This window comes from Hyperolius riggenbachi, chromosome 8 (assembly GCF_040937935.1).
Source record: "Hyperolius riggenbachi isolate aHypRig1 chromosome 8, aHypRig1.pri, whole genome shotgun sequence".
In the NCBI taxonomy this organism is placed as follows: domain Eukaryota; kingdom Metazoa; phylum Chordata; class Amphibia; order Anura; family Hyperoliidae; genus Hyperolius; species Hyperolius riggenbachi.
The window spans coordinates 103,114,115-103,133,681 of NC_090653.1; the positions used below are offsets into that span (position 1 = coordinate 103,114,115).

The 19,567-nt window shown below is 46.9% G+C and overlaps 1 long non-coding RNA gene across 1 annotated transcript in view; it reads right to left on the reverse strand.

Annotated features, from left to right (window-relative positions):
• Positions 1-332: 332 nt before the first annotated feature.
• LOC137528280 (uncharacterized) overlaps positions 333-19,567 on the reverse strand; it is a 91,679-nt gene continuing 72,444 nt past the window's right edge. Inside the window, exon 3 of the long non-coding RNA XR_011023336.1 lies at positions 333-412. This is a non-coding gene — a long non-coding RNA (uncharacterized lncRNA). The remainder of the gene's footprint in view (positions 413-19,567) is intronic.

Sequence of the window (19,567 nt, forward strand, 5' to 3'; positions counted from 1 at the left end):
AATGTGACCATGGCTCTGTCTTCTACCACAAGTCTAGTAGAACCGCATCCGTGTATCATAAGAGCCCAGCATTTTCCCAAGTTTAACGGTTGTCATCTAAAGTCCTCACCCAACCACATTAGAAAGAGTAAATCAGCTTAACCACTGTGACATATAAACAGAAAGAAACCATATGTAATATCACAACATAATACAGAACCAATAAAGCCATGAATGGATTTTAATGAAAATAAAGTTTATTGAACTTTGTACAGCAATGGTCCAACCACAGTTTATGGAAAAGATGGTCACCTCCATGTGTGGGACACAGAACTCAAGCACATTCTGATATGTTCTCTCCATTTCTGACTGCTGTCACCCATTCACAATGGTTGCTACATGTTGAACTTATTGTTGGAAAATTCGCAGCTGACTGTAATCAGAAAATGAAAAAGAAATGAAAAGTAAAAGGGGCATATGCACTAAACTGTATTAAAAAGTGTACCCATGGCTAAACCTCGGTTTAAAAAATACACCTAACAAGAGGAAAGCCACTGAATCCTATTGAAGCCATCCACCCCCTCCGTTGCTGAGCACAGACCCCCGTAAGAAATCCAACAACAGCTTGTCTGATTAGGGTCACGCTCCTCCTTAGGCCTCATTCACATCAGGGCCGTTTCTGTGCGCTTTTCACAGCGCAGTGCCCTGTGCGATCAGCAAGGTATTGATTTTCCCATGTAACTAAATGTACCTGGTTCACATCTATGCGTTGCGCTGAGCAGCGTTACAAAAACGTAGGGTTGCATGCATTTCTGTGCGTTGAGCTGTACAGCGCACATCAATGCAAGTGAATGGGTGCGTTTTTTTAGCGCATAGAAGCGCCGTAGAGGAGATCGGTGATCCCCGGCCTCTGATTGGCCGGGGATCGCCGGCATCTGATAGGCTAAAGCCTATCCCATCAAGCGCAGGACGGAAATCCGTCCTGCGCCGCTCACAGGGGGAGAGAGAGGGAGGGAAGGGGAAGGAGGCCAGGAAGCGCTGCGGAGGGGGGCTTTGAAGAGCCCCCCCCCGCAAGCGCAAGCAGCCGGCGGCGATCAGACCCCCCCCCAGCAGGACATCCCCCTAGTGGGGAAAAAAGGGGGGAAGTCTGATCGGCCTGGCTGCTATCTGATCTGTGCTGTGGGCTGGAGAGCCCACGCAGCACAGATCAGCACAAAATTTAATGGTATAGAAGTGGTTAAAGAAGCGCAGCGCAACACACAGAAACGCGCATGCGTATTTACCACGCGCTTTCACACATTTTTCAGCGCAGCAGATGTGAACGAGGCCTTAGGCATGAACGCGGAACGTACTGCGTGAGTACAGTTGCACCTGAGCAGTAAACCAAAGCCACACATGCATAAGTAGAGCATCCCCACGAGTGGCAGCTGTGGGGAGGAGGACACGAGAAGTTTCTACAGCAGGGGCATCAAACTCAAATACAAAGTAGTCCGATATTAAACTTTAGCACCAAGTGGCGGGACAACCTCAATGTCCAGTGTCCACTTCCCTCCTATATAAAGTTCCTTGGTGTCCAATGCCCCCCTCCCCCCCCCCATACAGTTCCCTGGTGTCTAGTGGCCCTCTTCTATATTGTTCCCTGGCATCTAGTGCATGCCCACTCACCCCCCTTCCCCCATATGGTTTACCTGGTGATCTAGGGCTTTACCTCCAATATAGCTTCCCTGGTGGTCAAGATTGGGCCAAACATAATGCAAAGTGTAGAAACCACTGGGGCCAAATGTGATGGCTCTGTGGGACAGATTTTCCCATGGGCCAGAGTTTGAAATGTATGCTCTAGGCAGCATCCAGTTCCAGTAGCTTCCATTTTCTTCGGTAAGTACCGTATATAGTTGACTATAAGTCTAGAAATTTAGGTCTGACTCCCTAAATAAAAGTATAGGGGTCGACTTCTACATGAGTCACGAGCAACACTAAGCACACAGAGTAACGTGTGTACTAATAGTGACATTCCCATTTGCAGCAATTTACCCCATGGTTTAATAAAGGAAATGCTAAGATAACACAGGTCTGAAAGTCCTAGCCACAACAATTAATAAAGAAAGGGGCAAAAATACTGGGCTGCAGGAAGGTAGGTGAATAATTGCTGCACTTGGGGGAGTTATTAGCTGCACTTAAGGGACAGGAGGGGTTAATGGCTGCAATACAGCATGCAGCGCAGTCATTAACCTCTCCTGATCCCCAAGTGCAGCTCTTAATTCTTCCTGGTCCCCAAGTGCAGCCATTAACTTTGCTGGGTAACTTATACTTGAGTCAATAAAAAAATCCATGTTAGGAGGGTCAAATATTGTAGTCGACTTATACACGAGGTTGGCTTATATTCTAGGATATACAGTAGGCTTTTTTCCCCCCAAGGTTTGCCTCAGGTTTCCTTTAAGCAGAATAATGTGAGTTAAGTATTACTATGTGATTAGTATAGCAGAATGCAGTACATTATACTCTTCTCATTGTGTGTAATGCTGAGAATACACGAGTCGATCGAGCCGCCGGATCGACTCCTGCCGTGCCCCCGCGTGTCCCCGCTCATCCCCGCCGCCGTCCGGAACAATTCCTGCTCGTCCCAGTGGGCGCTTCCTTATCTTCCGCTCGATTCCCCGCTATTGTCCGCCCGCGGGGATCGAGTAGGGGAATCGATCCGGCGGGTCATCAGACTTGTCGGAAATTGTCAATCGAGCCATCAGCGGCTCGATTGATAAGGGCGCATTATGCACATTATTTTGCTTAAAAAAGAAATCAAAAATGCAAGAACGAGAAAAGTGTTTTATTAGTCTTAATTAGCCATAAATACCTACCTTAAATTAATCCTATGCCAATATCCTCGGAAGGGTGGGAGGAAGTTAATCAAAGAGAGAAGGGAAGAAGAGTGTAGTGCAAGCCAGTATTTTCATTGTTGCATTTTTATTTATTTTTCTAACTCCTTGTGGAAATGGGTACCTCAGCTTTGCCGCCCCTCACTTCCAGAGCCCCTCATATCATGGTTAAAGTCATTGGGAAACGTAGATTTAAAAAAAAAAAAAAGGAGAGGGAAGTCTCTAGGTCCTAATGAGCCTTCCCTCTCCCGGTGCAGCGCTGGCTCCCCCGTTTGAATCCCCTGCCGCAGGGGACTTCGGAAGTCTTCGGGAGCCGAGTCCTCTAGAAGACAGGCGGGTCCATACTGCGCACGTGCGAGTGCGCGAGAGAGGGCACTCGTGCGTGCGCAGTATGGAGCTGCTGCCTTTGGGAGCACTTGGGCTCCTGAAGCCTCTATACGGAGACAGTGGCATTTGACCGAATTGGTCGAATGCTGCTACTGGGAACCTGTGCTGGAACGGCCAACGGCTTACCTCTTCTTAGGTAAGTATCTGGCTTTTTTTTCGAACAATTCCCAATGACTTTAATGTGGGCTGGTATAGCTCATGGTTTGGAGCCCCACACGGTCCAAACTCCACATTCTGGCTTTACCAGCCTGCTTGGGTGACAATCAGAATCAGAACTTTATTTCGCCAAGTGCGACCGAGGTCGTACCCGGAATTGGTTGTGGTTCACATGGCAGTAGCAAGGGATTAAAGATGCTTCGGAGGGGGGAGGACCGCACATTATTTTTCATTTTTTTTGTTACATTTTTTATTGTTAATAATACCTGTATTTGTTAGGGATCCTTATACTGCGGCTGTACAGTAGTCCCAGGCAAAAGCATTGCAACTTGCAAAGGTATAAATCCAGCCATGCTGTCTGAGGCTGATCACCCAGCATTACCACACACTTTACATTTTGTTCACATTTTAATTTCACAAGGTGCAGAAACCTATTTTAGTAAGGGCTGGTGCACACCAACAGCGCTTCTGAGCGCTTTTAAAATTGCTAGCGCTTTCAAAAAGTGCTTGGCTGATGTGTTTGTATGGCATTGATCACATCAGACCAATGTGAATTTTTCCCAAATGTAAACGCGGGTTCTGCAGCATTTTGGAGGTGATTACACCTCAATGTAAAGTATAGGAAAAGTGGAAAATCGCTGTAAAAAGTGCTAAACAGAGTGATTTTTCAAAGCGTTTTTTGCACAAAGCTGTTCATTTTCAGATCAAATATTACAAGAATTACAAAATCACTACAACAATACGCTCCAAAATCACTCGGCATAATTTGGAAATGCACATGCCCAGAATCGCTACTGCAAATCACTACAAAAATTGCTAAGGATTTGCGAATACTCCTAGTGATTTTTGGTGTGCACTAGCCCTAATATAAGTTGTAATGTATGGTGTGCTGGGAAAGTTTGGCAATCTGTGTGTGCAGACATAGCAGACCTGCTGCAGGGGACCAGAGAATATGTCATAAATTATCTCAGGCATTTCCTTCATTCTTCTTACAGCCAGTAAATAATCTTCCAGCTCACTTATGAAATGTCCAAATAAATAGGGGAAACGTTACTAGCTTTAGAAATATGTCTGGCTTGCGTATAAAATATTAGTATACGGCTGACTCAAAGTATCTGTTTATAAGCTATTCCTTGTCCACTGTCAGTTTCTAATGGGGAATTCCACTGGATAGATTCCACTAGAAGAGGGGAGAGATGGAGCTGATGGTTTACAAATTCACTTTCATGGTTCTATTCTGTTGATCTGCTTTCTTGGCTGTGAATTGCTTATTCTCGACTTCTCAGGACTATCTACCTAAGGCCTCTGTCAGACGGGCAGCTGACAGGCAGTGAATGCATCGCCTGTCAGCTGCTCTACTGCACTGGCTGGATGCCTGTTAGCGCTTGGTACTGGCAGTACTAAGCGCTAACAGTAGTCAAACTGTTAGGACTTGGTAGCCGCAGAAAAGCTCAGGTGCGACATGTAGCGGTTCTCTGCTAGCAGGTAGTGCAACCACCTGCCGAGCACTGACATGCCAGATGTCTGGAAAGGCCCAGGATTTAGGCGGCAGCAGCTCAACTGGGCGCCTGGACATGAAATAGGGGTTGCCACAAATGAAAAAGAAGGCAGTAAATGGAGAGCAACACATGAAAACGGAAGCTGATGTCCAAGGGAGCTGTACATGAAAGAGAGGGACACTCCCTCCCATGACATGTGCAGCCTTCTTCTTCCATATGTAACATCTATGTACCCCAGACCTAAAGGCAGTTAGCTGAAATCCGACATTTGAACTTTTGCAATCCAAGCATGCATCTTATATTTATCTAGGTGTCACTTATGCTTAAAGGAAACCTGAGATGAGTTAAATAGAATAATTTATACTTACCTGGAGCTTCCGCCAGCCCCATGTATTCTGTGGGCTCCTTTGCTGCCCTCCCGGGTGGCTGTTAATTGGTTAAACAGAAGAATGTATACTGTACTTACCTGGGGCTTCCTCTAGCCCTACGTTCTTTGTTGACTCTGTCGCCATCCTCCTGGGCGGCGCTGTTCATCTACAATCTTCTCCATTATAAAGGCTCCAGTTGCGTCAGCTAGGCTGCACTGCACATGCGTTCTGAGCGCGTCACCAGGAGCGTTCTGATCCTGCACAGTACTACCTGCGTAGGCGCAGACCACTCAAGGCAACAAGAGCGCAACAGGGCCGGGACGCACATGCGTATTGCAGCCTGGCTGCGACTGAAGCCTTCCTAATGGAGAAGATTGTAAATGAACAGCGCCACCTAGGAGGATGGCAAGGGAGCCAACAAAGTACAAGGGGTTAGGTCTGCTATGTAAACTGACGTATATAGGGGTGTATGCACTATACTGCATTAAGCAGACCAGGATTCAAATCTTGTCTCTTCTTATGCAGTAAACCAGTACCTGTTTAAAAAAGGAGTCCTTGGGCAAGACTCAATAACTCTGCAGGGTAACCTATGGCACATGCCCCTAGTGGCTGCAGTTCTCAAGTGCTTTAAAGGGACTCCGAGCAGTGCAGAAACTATGGAAAGATGCATATCATTTTAAAGCTCTCTTTCTCCTCTTTCCAATGATATATAAACCACCACCCTACGTCTTTTAGTTTTCGCTATTTTCGCGATTGAAATTGCCGCGGCCGCGATTTCGATCGCGAAAATAGAGAAAACTAAAAGGTGTAGGGCAACGATTTAGGTGTCGTCAGAAAGAGGAGAAAGAGAGCTTTAAAATGATATCCATCAAGCCATAGTTATATTGTATTACACAGGACGACACTTTCCCCAGTGTCAGCAGCTCCATTCTGCTGAATGCAGCTGCTGACTTTGACAAAAAGTCGCCCTGTGTAATACAATATAACTATGGAAAGATGGATATCATTTTAAAGCTCTCGTTCTCCTCTTTCTGACGACACCTAAATCGTTGCCCTACGCCTTTTAGTTTTCTCTATTTTCGCGATCGAAATCGCGGCCACGGCAATTTCATTTGCGAAAATAGCGAAAACTAAAAGACGTAGGGTGGCGGTTTATATATCATTGGAAAGAGGAGAAAGAGAGCTTTAAAATGATGTGCATCTTTCCATAGTTTCTGCACTGCTCGGAGTCCCTTTAAAGGATACCCGAGGTGACATCTGACACGATGAGATAGACATGGGTATGTATAGTGTCTAGCACACAAATAACTATGCTGTGTTCCTTATTTCTTTCTCTGCCTGAAAGAGTTAAATATCAGGTATGTAAGTGGCTGACTCAGTCTTAACTTAGACACAAAGTGACTATAGTGTGACCGTCACTGATAAGAAATTCCAACTATAAACCACTTTCCTAGCAGAAAATGGCTTCTTAGAGCAGGAAAGAGATAAAAGAATCAATAGTTCATAGATTTTAGCTCTGGCATACTTCAATGAATGTGTCATTGAGCAAGAACAATAAAACAGTTTAAACTTAAAAAGTAGATTTAAACATAAAATAAAACTATGGAATATCTTAAAAAGTAATTTTTAGGAGAAGGAAGATAGATACAATCATTTAATTCATTAGTATATTTTAGCCTCGGGTGTCCTGTAAGTATGACAGGAGAAAAGCACTGTATGAGTATTAGAATTATTATTATTAATTTATTATTGTTCTGCCTGTTATACAGTAACTACCAGTCTGGACCTCTTTGGGTGTGACTTGAATATTTCAAAAGTTGAATTTCGTACAGTCTCTAAACCGCGGATAAATATATATAGAGAGAGCACGCTCTGGCATCCACAGTGGCAACAGAAGATATCAATCTGTTTGTCTGAACATCAGGGACATTTTTAACCACAAGGTCTTCATATTCCGACTGATGATTGATGTCTTCTCAAAACTTGATCCTCTTTGTTAGACTTTTTTTGAACAAACACTGGTGAGTGTTGTGTGTCCCAGGGAATACCAGCTGATGATGAATGAACCTTCTGCTACACATCTTCTGCACTGCTGGTCACACAACACATATCTTATTTCAATACCATTGAATACTTCACTGCCTGCTATTCTTGCAGCAGGTCTGATTTGCCAAGGCATCTCCAGTGATCTCCACGGTATCTAAGCCGTGGTTGTGGAGTAAAACATTGCAGCCTTTCCCTGGGTCATAGTAAAATATAGGAGGGGTTGCTTGAAGTTATATAAAGGCCTGAGCTCACTTCCACGTTGCTGATTGGATTTTGGCAACCTTTATCAATATTGCGATATGCAATGACATCTAAGGTCTGGTGCACACCAAGAGCGCTTCTGAGCGCTTTTAAAAACGCTAGCGCTTTAATAAGCACTTGGCTAACGTGTTTGAATGGGATGGATCACACCAGAGCAATGTAATTTTTTTCCCAAGTGCAAACGTGGGTCCTGCAGCATTTCTGCTGATTTCTGATGTGATTCAGCCTCAATGTTAAATACAGGAAAGTGGAAAATCGCTCTGAAAAGCGCTGGATCAGAGCGATTTTCCAAGCTTTTTTGTTACAAGACAAGTACACTAGCAGTTCTACTGTACTTTAAAAAAAAGCCACAGAAAAGTGCTCCAGAAATAAGTTAATTGCCTGAAAGGAAATACATATGGCAGCCTCCACATCCCTCTCACGTCAACTGTCCTCGATCAATTAGATGCAAATAGTTTCTCAGAATAACTCTCTGTCAATTGTTATTGGTCCAAGCTCAAGCTGCATATAATTTACATGAAAGTTAAATGTTAGGAGAAATGATTTGCATCTCATTGATCATCCCTTGTGATACTAAAGGTGCGTACACACATGCGACTATAGTCGTTTGTAACGATCGTTCCCCGATCTTTACCAACGACGATCGTTACAAAAAACGAACCACCGACTATTAAGGCAAACGACGAATGAGCCAAATCGCTACAAAAGAAAGTTCTGTCTCGGCGGATTTTAACCAACGACGATCGTTTGCAAAAGTAGTACATCGTTGGAAACGATCGTTCGTACTAGGCTTGACATGCGCATTTCACTATTTCTCCATGGAACTTCTCATTTTTATGCGCAGGCGCAATAGTTGCTTTCTGTGATGTAACGTTCGTTCTAACGATCAGATCGTTACACACATTTTAAAACTACCTTTACTTAGGTCGTTCTTTCATCAATTAAAAGTTTGTTCGTCGTTCTTAACGAACGATCGTTGTCGCATGTGTGTACGTAGCATAACACCTGAAACGATCACAAACAATAGTTTCTGGGCAGCAAATGCTTCATGTCTTCTTAAAGTGTAGCCAAGCCAAAGGTACAAAATAAGATACTTACCTAAAGAGAGAGAAGCCTTAGGATCATATTGAGGCTTCCCTTGGTGTTCTGTTGTCCCCTGGCCATGTTGGCCCGGAACATTAGCGACAGGTTAGCTTTAAAGCTTTATATCTTTGGCTTCTTTTGATCTGTCCTTCGGATTTAAAGCCTCATACACACACTTTACTAAAATTGGCCGAGGCGGCTGATAATGACGGCCTCTGCCGATAATCAAGCATGTGTACAGCAGCTCCGGACCACTGACCCCCCCCCAATCAATCCACCCAGCGGATCTACTCACCTGATCGTAAGCCAACTTGTTTAAAAATGCTGCTCCCCTGCCCACCTCATGACATCACGTGTGTGCTGCTCCGTAGTCACTTTGCCCCCCCACACCCACATAGCTACAGTATGTGTCACCATCTATACAGCTTACACGCGTCTGTACTGGCCAGCCCAGCGATGTCCCCCAAGGGTACCGATCCGGGAAGGACGACATCCATCACAGTGTGTACACACCTTTAGTGTGAAATAGTCAAGAAACACTTCCAGTAATAGTGAGATGTCTGATTTCATATGCACAGGCAGCACTAAGGTATCGCGATCATGATAACAACTGTATTTTAGTGAGTGGTGGGACTGTTTTACCAGCTGTTTGGAGTTGGATAGCATGGTAATTTTGGTAATCAATGTGCTGAAAAGGAGTATTGTCTCCATAAGTTCATTCCATTCTGCACAGATAACACAGTGCTCGCTCCATTGTATTTAGTCACAAGTTTAATTGCTGAACCATTGAAAACTTCCAGCGCTAGACAATGCTGCCGACAGAAAGAAAGCTGCGTTTTGTTTACTTCCTTATTTTGTTAGCAGATGTGCCCGGTCTCTACCCAGGATTCATCTGTTTACAAAAATCATGGCTGATTTGTCATTAATTGCTTGTTCTGTGAATTAACATTTTAATATGGAGGAAGATAATAGCTTGTGCAGCATTTCTGCTTCCAAGATATGACACTGTGCAAAGACAAACAGAAGTTCCTCGCTGCAGTGTCAGATGGCTTGACTGTAATTAATATATTTCAATACAATGAGTGCAATATATAGGCATGCAAGACTGTATTATGCTCACCACAAAACAATGTGAGAAACAGAAAGTAAGGATTGTTTACATGATCTTGTTTTGAGAGATGGGTTGCTGTGGGAGGGAGAATCTCTACTAGTGAAAAATGTGGCATTATCTCCAGTGGCATTTTATTACCTGCTTAACGAGACTCAGAGATGAGTCATAATGCAGTTTTTTTAACTTACCCGGGGCTTCCTCCTGCACCGTACGCACAGATGTGTTTCTCGCCGTCCTCCTGCTGTCTCCCGTTCAGCCGTGGTGAGCCCTGGTAACGGACTCAGTCGAAGCCAGTGTTCTGCGCATGCGCGGACCCACTGCGCATGCGCAGTAGACCAAGACTGACATCACTGAGCCTGTCACCGGGGCTCACCGTGGCTGAACGGGAGACAGCAGGAGAATGGCTTATGGGGTCGGAATGAAGCCCCGGACAATAAAAAAAAAACGGTCTTATGACTCATCTCTGAGTCTCTTTAAGGCTAGGCTCACAGTAGAATGTTGCGGTGCTGCGTTATAAATTGTTATAACTATATAGCTTTCCACAATGCAACTAAACATCTATGCGATGTTCACAGTGCAACATCAGCATTGCATTGTAACGTGTAGCGTTATGGTAACGCACTGCTGCATTGTGTTACCTCTAAACGTACTGGTACAGGAAAGCATACTTTTCATTGACTGTACGCTTTACTGTACCTACTTTATGTAAAGGAGGTAACGCAGCGTTAATCTGCGTTACCACTTTTTTGTTGTGTTGCAACTTTACAACGCAAGGTCCAACTGTGAACCAAGCCTTAAAATATTGCACCAAAAAGAACGTCATGTGTCATGTGACCATCCTTTAAATCGTTACTAACTCACTAAAATGAATTTGAGCTGGAAATGGAAGTCAGAACCCTGCTGTGCCTAGGCAATCAGGCCTGATGCGTAAGACTTGATTGGCACCTCCTCCACAGACCTCCACTGCGGTAAATGAAATAGTGTTCGTAAAGTGTTGCATGCATTGCATGTAATGTATTGCATCACGCTCTACTCATCGTGTAGTAAGATGAGCACAATATTCTGCTTACCACAGCTATGCATATGACCCTGTCCGCACACTCTGCCACAGGGTCATATGAATTGATGTTTTGGCGTTGTGGTGCAATGCAAGGGGAGTGGTGCATCGCACTGCATTGCTTTCCCCAGGTATAAAAACTGGCCTCAAAGAAAATACAAGAAAGAAAGAAGGTCCAACTGCTCAAACTGCTGAAATAATCACCAGGGAGTCGACTAGTCCACACACAGATCCACCAAAGGTGAAAGGAAAAGGTCCGTACACACGCCGGACTGGAGGCAACGACGGGTCCGTCGTCACCTCCCGCTGGGTGGGCGTTCCAACGACAGTCCGGCGTGTGTACGCACTGTCGGCGGACTGATACGGCTGCTTCTGAGCGATCTGCCCGGTCTCCACTCCGGCGTGTGTACAGACCTTAAGGCACAGCAAACAAGAACAATAACTAGGTCTCGACCTGGATTTGTGCAATTATAGAGATAATTTATTCAACTATAGTAGAAAATAACACAATGTTTTGGCCAGAAGGCCTTTATCAAGTGATTAAAGAAAATACCCCTGAGTTATCTCAGTGGTTGTCTGGCGGACAACTCAACTTGTGAGTATCATTTTGATCATAACATTGCCCAGATATATATATTGAGGGTAATACACCATGTTCGGCTCCTGGGATCTGTTTCCTGTCTTGTCTTATAGGTAAGAAATGGAATTACTGGTGTAGAAGATATCAGAATGTTTCAACAAATGCTAGTACTATTGAAAAAAAATTACCAAAGGCTTAATGTGGATCTGCAGTTGGGAACATTCTGCACCAAGCCCACGCGTACCGTAAGTGTAGGGCTTCCACTCCCAGAAGTAATTCCCTTTCCCTGCATCAAAGCTTGGTCTCAGGGGTCTTTTTGATGATGTTTTTTGCTGTGACTTTTTATTCTTCATGCTACTTTTTCTTTGCTTTTGGGAAGTCTTTTGATGAAACTTTTTCTTTCAAAATATCTCAGGCGATTTCTTTCCATGGACTGTTTGTTGGGAGGGCAGAGGAGGAGGTCATCATCACACAACTTCAACATCACAAACTGCCTAGACACCACTTGGAGTTTTCATATGTTTTGGCAACTCATTTCTGAAATATCTTCATGGCCTCATTTATAATTAAAATAAAATTCCACTTCTGTTTGAGAAATAGCAGTAATATTATTTGAGCTCTACAAAATGTTAGGATGTTGTTTGATATAATTTCAGCCCACATACTGTACCATTTTTAAAGTAAACCTGAGACAACGACAAAGAAAAAAATATACATACCTGGGGCTTCCTCCAGCTCCCTTCAGGCTAATTGATCCTTCGCTGTCCTCCTCCTCCCTGGATCATCCGGTAGAAGCCCTGTTATCTCTGCAAGTCGGGGCCTACTGCACATGCGCACGCAGCAGGACTGTGCCTGCACCAACTGGCCCCAACTTGCAGAGGGGCCAGTTGGTGCAGGACGCAGGTGGAGGAGGACGGCGAGAGACTGATTAGGGGGCTAGAGGAAGCCCCAGGTATGTATAATTTTTTTTCATTGTCATGATCTCAGGTACACTTTAAGTGCATAAAAACAGCCCATAGCCATTTTATAGTGTTCCTCACAAACAATACGGGTTCTGGAGGTGTGTTTAGCTTCTAAGGGTACAATGGTTAATTTGCATATATTCAGCAGTGATGCACTGGGAGACATCTCAAGCTCACTCCAACCTGAATTATCGCAAATTCTTTCTGTTTTAGGAAAGCAAACTTTTTTTTTTCTTCACAAACAATACTAAATGGGTGTATCACAGCCTGCGGCCAGTTAGATAATAGCATAAAATATTTCAATGGAAATGGCAGAAGATTTATGGACAGCACAGTGTCATAGTGAATAGCACTATCGACTTGCAGCGCTGGGTCCCCCCAGTTCAAATCAAAGCCAGGGAACTATCTTTAAGGAGTTTGCGTGGGTTTCCTCTGGGCACTCCAATTTCCACTATAAATATACTAGATATGAGTATCTAGGGATTGAGTATGAGCTCCTCTGAGGGACAGCTAGTGTTGGGTGAACATCTAGATGTTCGGGTTCGGGCCGAACAGGCCGAACATGGCCGCGATGTTCGGGTGTTCGACCCGAACTCCGAACATAATGGAAGTCAATAGGGACCCGAACTTTTGTGCTTTGTAAAGCCTCCTTACATGCTACATACCCCAAATTTACAGGGTATGTGCACCTTGGGAGTGGGTACAAGAAGGAAAAATTTTTTAGCAAAAAGAGCTTATAGTTTTTGAGAAAATCGATTTTAAAGTTTCAAAGGGAAAACTGTCTTTTAAATGCGGGAAATGTCTGTTTTCTTTGCACAGGTAACATGCTTTTTGTCGGCATGCAGTCATAAATGTAATACATATAAGAGGTTCCAGGAAAAGGGACCGGTAACGCTAACCCAGCAGCAGCACACGTGATGGAACAGGAGGAGGGTGGCGCAGGAGGAGAAGGCCACGCTTTGAGACACAACAACCCAGGCCTTGCATGAGGACAAGAAGCGTGCGGATAGCATGCTTTGTACCGCCATGCAGTCATAAATGTAATAAAGATAAGTGGTTCAATAAACAGGGACCACGTGGCAACGCTAACCCAGCAGCAGCAGACGTGATGGAACAGGAGGAGGCGCAGGAGGAGAAGGCCACGCTTTGTGAGACACAACAACCCAGGCCTTGCATGAGGACAAGAAGCGTGCGGATAGCATGCTTTGTACCGCCATGCAGTCATAAATGTAATAAAGATAAGTGGTTCAATAAACAGGGACCACGCGGCAACGCTAACCCAGCAGCAGCAGACGTGATGGAACAGGAGGAGGCGCAGGAGGAGAAGGCCACGCTTTGTGAGACACAACAACCCAGGCCTTGCATGAGGACAAGAAGCGTGCGGATAGCATGCTTTGTACCGCCATGCAGTCATAAATGTAATAAAGATAAGAGGTTCCATAAACAGGGACCGGCAACGCTAACCCAGCAGCAGCAGCAGCAGCACACGTGATGGAACAGGAGGAGGCGCAGGAGGAGAAGGCCACACTTTGTGAGACACAACAACCCAGGCCTTGCATGAGGACAAAAAGCGTGCGGATAGCATGCTTTGTACCGCCATGCAGTCATAAATGTAATAAAGATAAGAGGTTCCATAAACAGGGACCGGCAACGCTAACCCAGCAGCAGCAGCAGCAGCAGCACACGTGATGGAACAGGAGGAGGCGCAGGAGGAGAAGGCCACGCTTTGTGAGACACAACAACCCAGGCCTTGCATGAGGACAAAAAGCGTGCGGATAGCATGCTTTTTACCGCCATGCATGCAGTCATAAATGTAATAAAGATAAGAGGTTCAATAAACAGGGACCGGGCGGCAACGCTAACCCAGCAGCAGCAGCACACGTGATGGAACAGGAGCAGGCGCAGGAGGAGAAGAAGGCCATGCTTTTTGAGACACAACAACCCAGGCCTTGCATGAGGACAAAAAGCGTGCGGATATAGCAGCAATGCTTTTTGCCGCCATGCAGTCATAAATGTAATACAGATGAGAGGTTCAATAAACAGGGACCGGAAACGCTAAACCATCCCAGATGTTCATTGGTCATGTTACTTGGTTGGGGTCCTGGAGTGTTGCGTAGTCGTTTCCAATCCAGGATTGATTCATTTTAATTTGAGTCAGACGGTCTGCATTTTCTGTGGAGAGGCGGATACGCCGATCTGTGACGATGCCTCCGGCAGCACTGAAACAGCGTTCCGACATAACGCTGGCTGCCGGGCAAGCCAGCACCTCTATTGCGTACATTGCCAGTTCGTGCCAGGTGTCTAGCTTCATGCCCGGTTTCAGGTCCAGCGGTGCCAGCCACAAATCCGTCTGTTCCTTTATTCCCCTCCAAATTTCCTCCCCTGTGTGCTGCTTATCCCTAAGGCAGATCAGCTTCAACAACGCTTGCTGACGCATGCCAACAGCTGTGCTGCACTGCTTCCACGATCCTACTGCTGCTGGTGCTGGGTTAGCGTTTCCGGATGAGGTACAGCTTTGAGATGCGTTGGAGGAGAAGGAGTCAGAGAGGTAGGTGCTGCTGTTGTTATCCAGTGGGAGGGACGGCGGTGCAGCTGTTTGCGGCGTGGGCAACACCCGCGCCGTAGCAGGTGAGGAATCACTGCCAGGCTCCACAAGGTTCACCCAGTGCGCGGTAAGGGAGATGTATCGACCCTGGCCGAACGCACTCGTCCAGGTGTCAGTGGTGAGGTGAACCTTGCAGGCAACGGCATTCTTCAAGCTTCGGGTTATTTAGCTGACCACGTGCTCATGCAACTCAGGCACTGCAGACAGGGGCGTAGCTTGGGGTGGGCGGGGTAGGACACGTGCCCCCGGGCGCTGGTTCCCTAGGGGCGCCCTGCTGTGACCTGTGTTTTTTTTTTTTGTAATTATTTATTTATCCCTCCCCCCCCCAGCAGGAGCTCAGAGAAGAGGGAGAGAAGTGAACACAGCGATGGGGAAGGGTCTCCCCCCCCCCCTTCCCTCACCTTAGGGCTCCTCTTCTCTCTCGTTCCCCCTGCAGATATGAGCGGCGGGCGGGCAACAGAACACTTACTCCATTCGCACAGAGAAGACAGATCTGTGCTCTGCGGATCTGGTCTAGTCTAGATCAGATCAGCGGAGCACAGATCTGTCTTCTCTGCGCGAATGGAGTAAGTGTTCTGCCGCCCGCCCGCCGCTCATATCTGCAGGGGGAGCGAGAGAGAGGGTGAGCCCTAAGGTGAGGGAAGGGGTGGGGAGTCTCCCCCCCCTTCCCTATCGTTGTGTCCACAGCTCTCCCTCTTCTTTGCGCTCCCGCTGGGGTGGGGGGCACCTGGCTACATATACTGGGCACATATACCCCTGGCTACTTATACAGGGGACATATATACACCTGGCTACCTATACTGGCCAGTGGGCACACATATACACCTGGCTACCTATACTGGGCACACATATACACCTGGCTACCTATACTGGGCACACATACACCTGGCTACCTATACTGGGCACACATATACACCTGGCTACCTATACTGGGCACACATACACCTGGATACCTATACTGGGCACACATACACCTGGCTACCTATACTGGGCACACATATACACCTGGCTACCTATACTGGGCACACATATACACCTGGCTACCTATTCTGGGGACACCTATAGGCCTGGTTACTTCCACTGGGGACACCTATAGACCTAATTACCTATACTGAGGGCACCTATTTTGGGAGAACTGCTTCCAGATTAACTGTAACTATTTTTGGGGAACCGCTGCTGCCAGATTAAGTGTATTTTGGGGAACAGCTGCCAGATTATATGTATGTTGGGGGAACCACTGCTGCCAGATTATGTCTATTTTGGGGGAACCACTGCCAAATTAGCTGTATTTTGGAGGAACCTTAGCCAAATTACATGTATTTTTGGGGAAATGATGTCAGATTACATGTATTTTGGGGGGGGGAAACACTATGGCAGAGCTGAAACTTCCCTGGCAGACCTTTTACACCACTGCTAAGGTCATGTATATTTGGCCCCACCCATTACCACGCCCACATTCTGTTGCATGGCCACGCCTCATCCCTCCTTACAGGGCGCATTAATAGTCTTTGTCCCCGGGCGCTGAAAGCCCTAGCTACGCCTCTGACTGCAGAGCACGCAAAGTGGTAGCGGCTGGGAACCACGTAACGTGGGATGGCCACTGACATCATGCCCTTGAAGCTGTTTGTCTCCACCACTCGATATGGCAGCATTTCGCAGGCCAGAACCTTGGCTATGCTGGCTGGCTGTTACTGCCACGGCCCGGGGGTCATTTGCTGGCAATTTCCTCTTGCGCTCAAACATCTCAGAGACAGACAACTCAACCGTAGGGCTGCACACCGAAGGGCTGTTGGTTGTTGTGTTTGATGAACACTGGGAGACCTCAAGAGCACTAGTCCGGAAAGTGACAGTGTCAGCATCGTCTGATGTTTGTGAATGTTGTGAACCACGCAATGGCTGGGCTACTGCTGCTGCTGAGGCGGGTCTGGTGGTGAGTCTGGTGAACCCAAGGGAGGCAGTGTTGCTGGTGGTACCCTGTCCTGCCGCGTTTGCCCACAGAGTGGGATGTTTGGATAGAATGTGGCGGCTCATGCTGGTGGTGGAGAGGTTGTTAATACTTTTCCCCCTGCTCAGGCGGGTCTTGCACACCTTGCAAATCGCCATGGTAACATCCTCAGTGCAGTCTTCAAAGAAAGCCCAGACTTTGGAGCAACTGCCTTGCTGGCGATTTCTGTTTGCGCCTCTTTTGCCTCTCACTTGAACTTCCATGCTTGCGGTGCCTGAAATTGCGCGCCGCCTACCTTGTGGCACAAGGCGAACTCGTGCAGCAGTGGGTTCCTCAACAGACTCATCTGTGCTGCTGCTGATGATCTCGTTCGCAAACAAAATCTGGGTCTATGTCCACATTGTCCATACCCTCCTCTTCCATCTCCTCAAACTCGTCATATGTCATTGTGGGGGGCCGCCGCCGTGGAGTAGAGCTCCCCAGAACAACCTCTGCGCAGCTCACTCCAACGTCGTCTGGTTATCTGGCAGTTGTGTGCGTGGTGTCGCTGCCGGTTGTGTCAGCTTTGTGCCCACTGGCTCCTTGTAACTGGCTGAGGACTCGGACCTCGTGCGTGATGTGCTGGTGCTGCTTAACCCACTGCTGGACGCTTGAAAGGTCATCCAAGTAATTATCTGGTCCTGTTCTTTTGGATCTGTGAGGGTTGTTGTCCTGGACAACATGGGCGGTATTGAGTGGGTTTTCTTGGGTGCTCCCCTGTGGCCTGTACGTGAACCGTCAGGGGAAACACCTCTTCCCTTGCCCCTCCCTCTTTCACCGGATTTCTTCCTCATTTCACTTATCCTTAAAGTACACGCTGACTGGCAGCAGTACAGTGGCAGTACAGAAATGCTATACAGTGGTGGGTGAGCGGTGTACCACTATTGTCAGCAGCGACACAGAGCACAATGCTATACAGTGGCGGGTGAGCGGTGTACTACTGTTCCCAGCAGACACAGAGTGGAAGTAAACACAATGCTATATAGTGTGGCTGAGCCGTGTACACAGAGTGGCATTAAACACAATGCTATATAGTCTGCTATATAGTCACCCCGAACAGGGTGATGTTCTGCAGAACCCGAACAGTGGCAAACACTGTTCGCCCAACACTACTGGGAGGGAACGCAGATTTTAGTACCTAAACACACGATACAACATGTTTTCCGGGGTCGGACTCTGAGGCACATACAGATGGTCCCGATCATCATCCTCATCATACAACTCTTCTCCTGAGTCTGACCCACCCACCACCTCTGCCACCCCAACATCCCCAGACACAGACCCCTCATCGTCCTCAACATTAACTTGGGATGCTGGCCTGAGCCAGACCTCCTCCTCCACATCAGGCCCCATCATCTCCTCAATGGCAGCCCTCATTAATCGCTCTGGCGACGGACCGATGGACACAACGTTCTCCTCCGGGGAGGGCTGCTGCTGACCACTGGCTGCTGGGGTGGATGTTATAGCTTGCGTGGGGCGTTGGCTGTTGCTGTTGTTGGGAGTGCTGCTCACAGCGGAGGTCTCTGGGGAACTCATGTTGAGCTCATATAGTGGTTGACGGTGAGTGGAGTATTACTGATCCCAGCAATATACACACTGACTGGCAGAGTACGCAATGCTATATAGTGTGGCTGAGCGGTGTACACAGAGTGGCAGTAAACACAATGCTATATAGTCTGGCTGAGCGAGCGGTGTACTACTGTTCCCAGCAGAATCAGAGTGGCAGTAAACAATGGTATATAGTCTGGCTGAGCAGTGTACACAGAGTGTCAGTAAACAATGGTATATAGTCTGGCTGAGCGGTGTACACAGAGTGTCAGTAAACAATGGTATATAGTCTGGCTGAGCGGTGTACACAGAGTGTCAGTAAACAATGGTATATAGTCTGGCTGAGCGGTGTACACAGAGTGTCAGTAAACAATGCAATATAGTCTGGCTGAGCGGTGTACACAGAGTGTCAGTAAACAATGCTATATAATCTGGCTGAGCGGTGTACACAGAGTGTCAGTAAACAATGGTATATAGTCTGGCTGAGCGGTGTACACAGAGTGTCAGTAATCAATGGTATATAGTCTGGCTGAGCGGTGTACACAGAGTGGCAGTAAACACAATGCTATATATAGCGTGGCTGAGCGAGGTGCACAGTGGCAGTACACACAATGCTATATAGTCAGGCTAAGCCGTGTACACAGAGTGTCAGAAAACACAATGCTATATATAGCGTGGCTGAGCGAGATGCACAGTGGCAGTACACACAATGCTATATAGCCAGGCTAAGCCGTGTACACAGAGTGTCAGAAAACACAATGCTATATATAGCGTGGCTGAGCGAGGTACACAGTGGCAGTAAACAATGCTATATATATAGTGTGGCTGAGAGAGCGGTGTACTACTGTTCCCAGCAGCGACACACAATGACTGGGGGGGACCCTGGCTAGCGTGGCTGGAGAGCGAACTACCCTGCCTGCCTACCCAAAGCTAAACCCACAGAGAAATGGCGGAGATATGACGTGGTTCGGGTATTTATTTACCCGAACCACGTGACCGTTCGGCCAATCAGAGCGCGTTCGGGCCCGAACCACGTGACCCGTTCGGCCAATCACAGCGCTAGCCGAACGT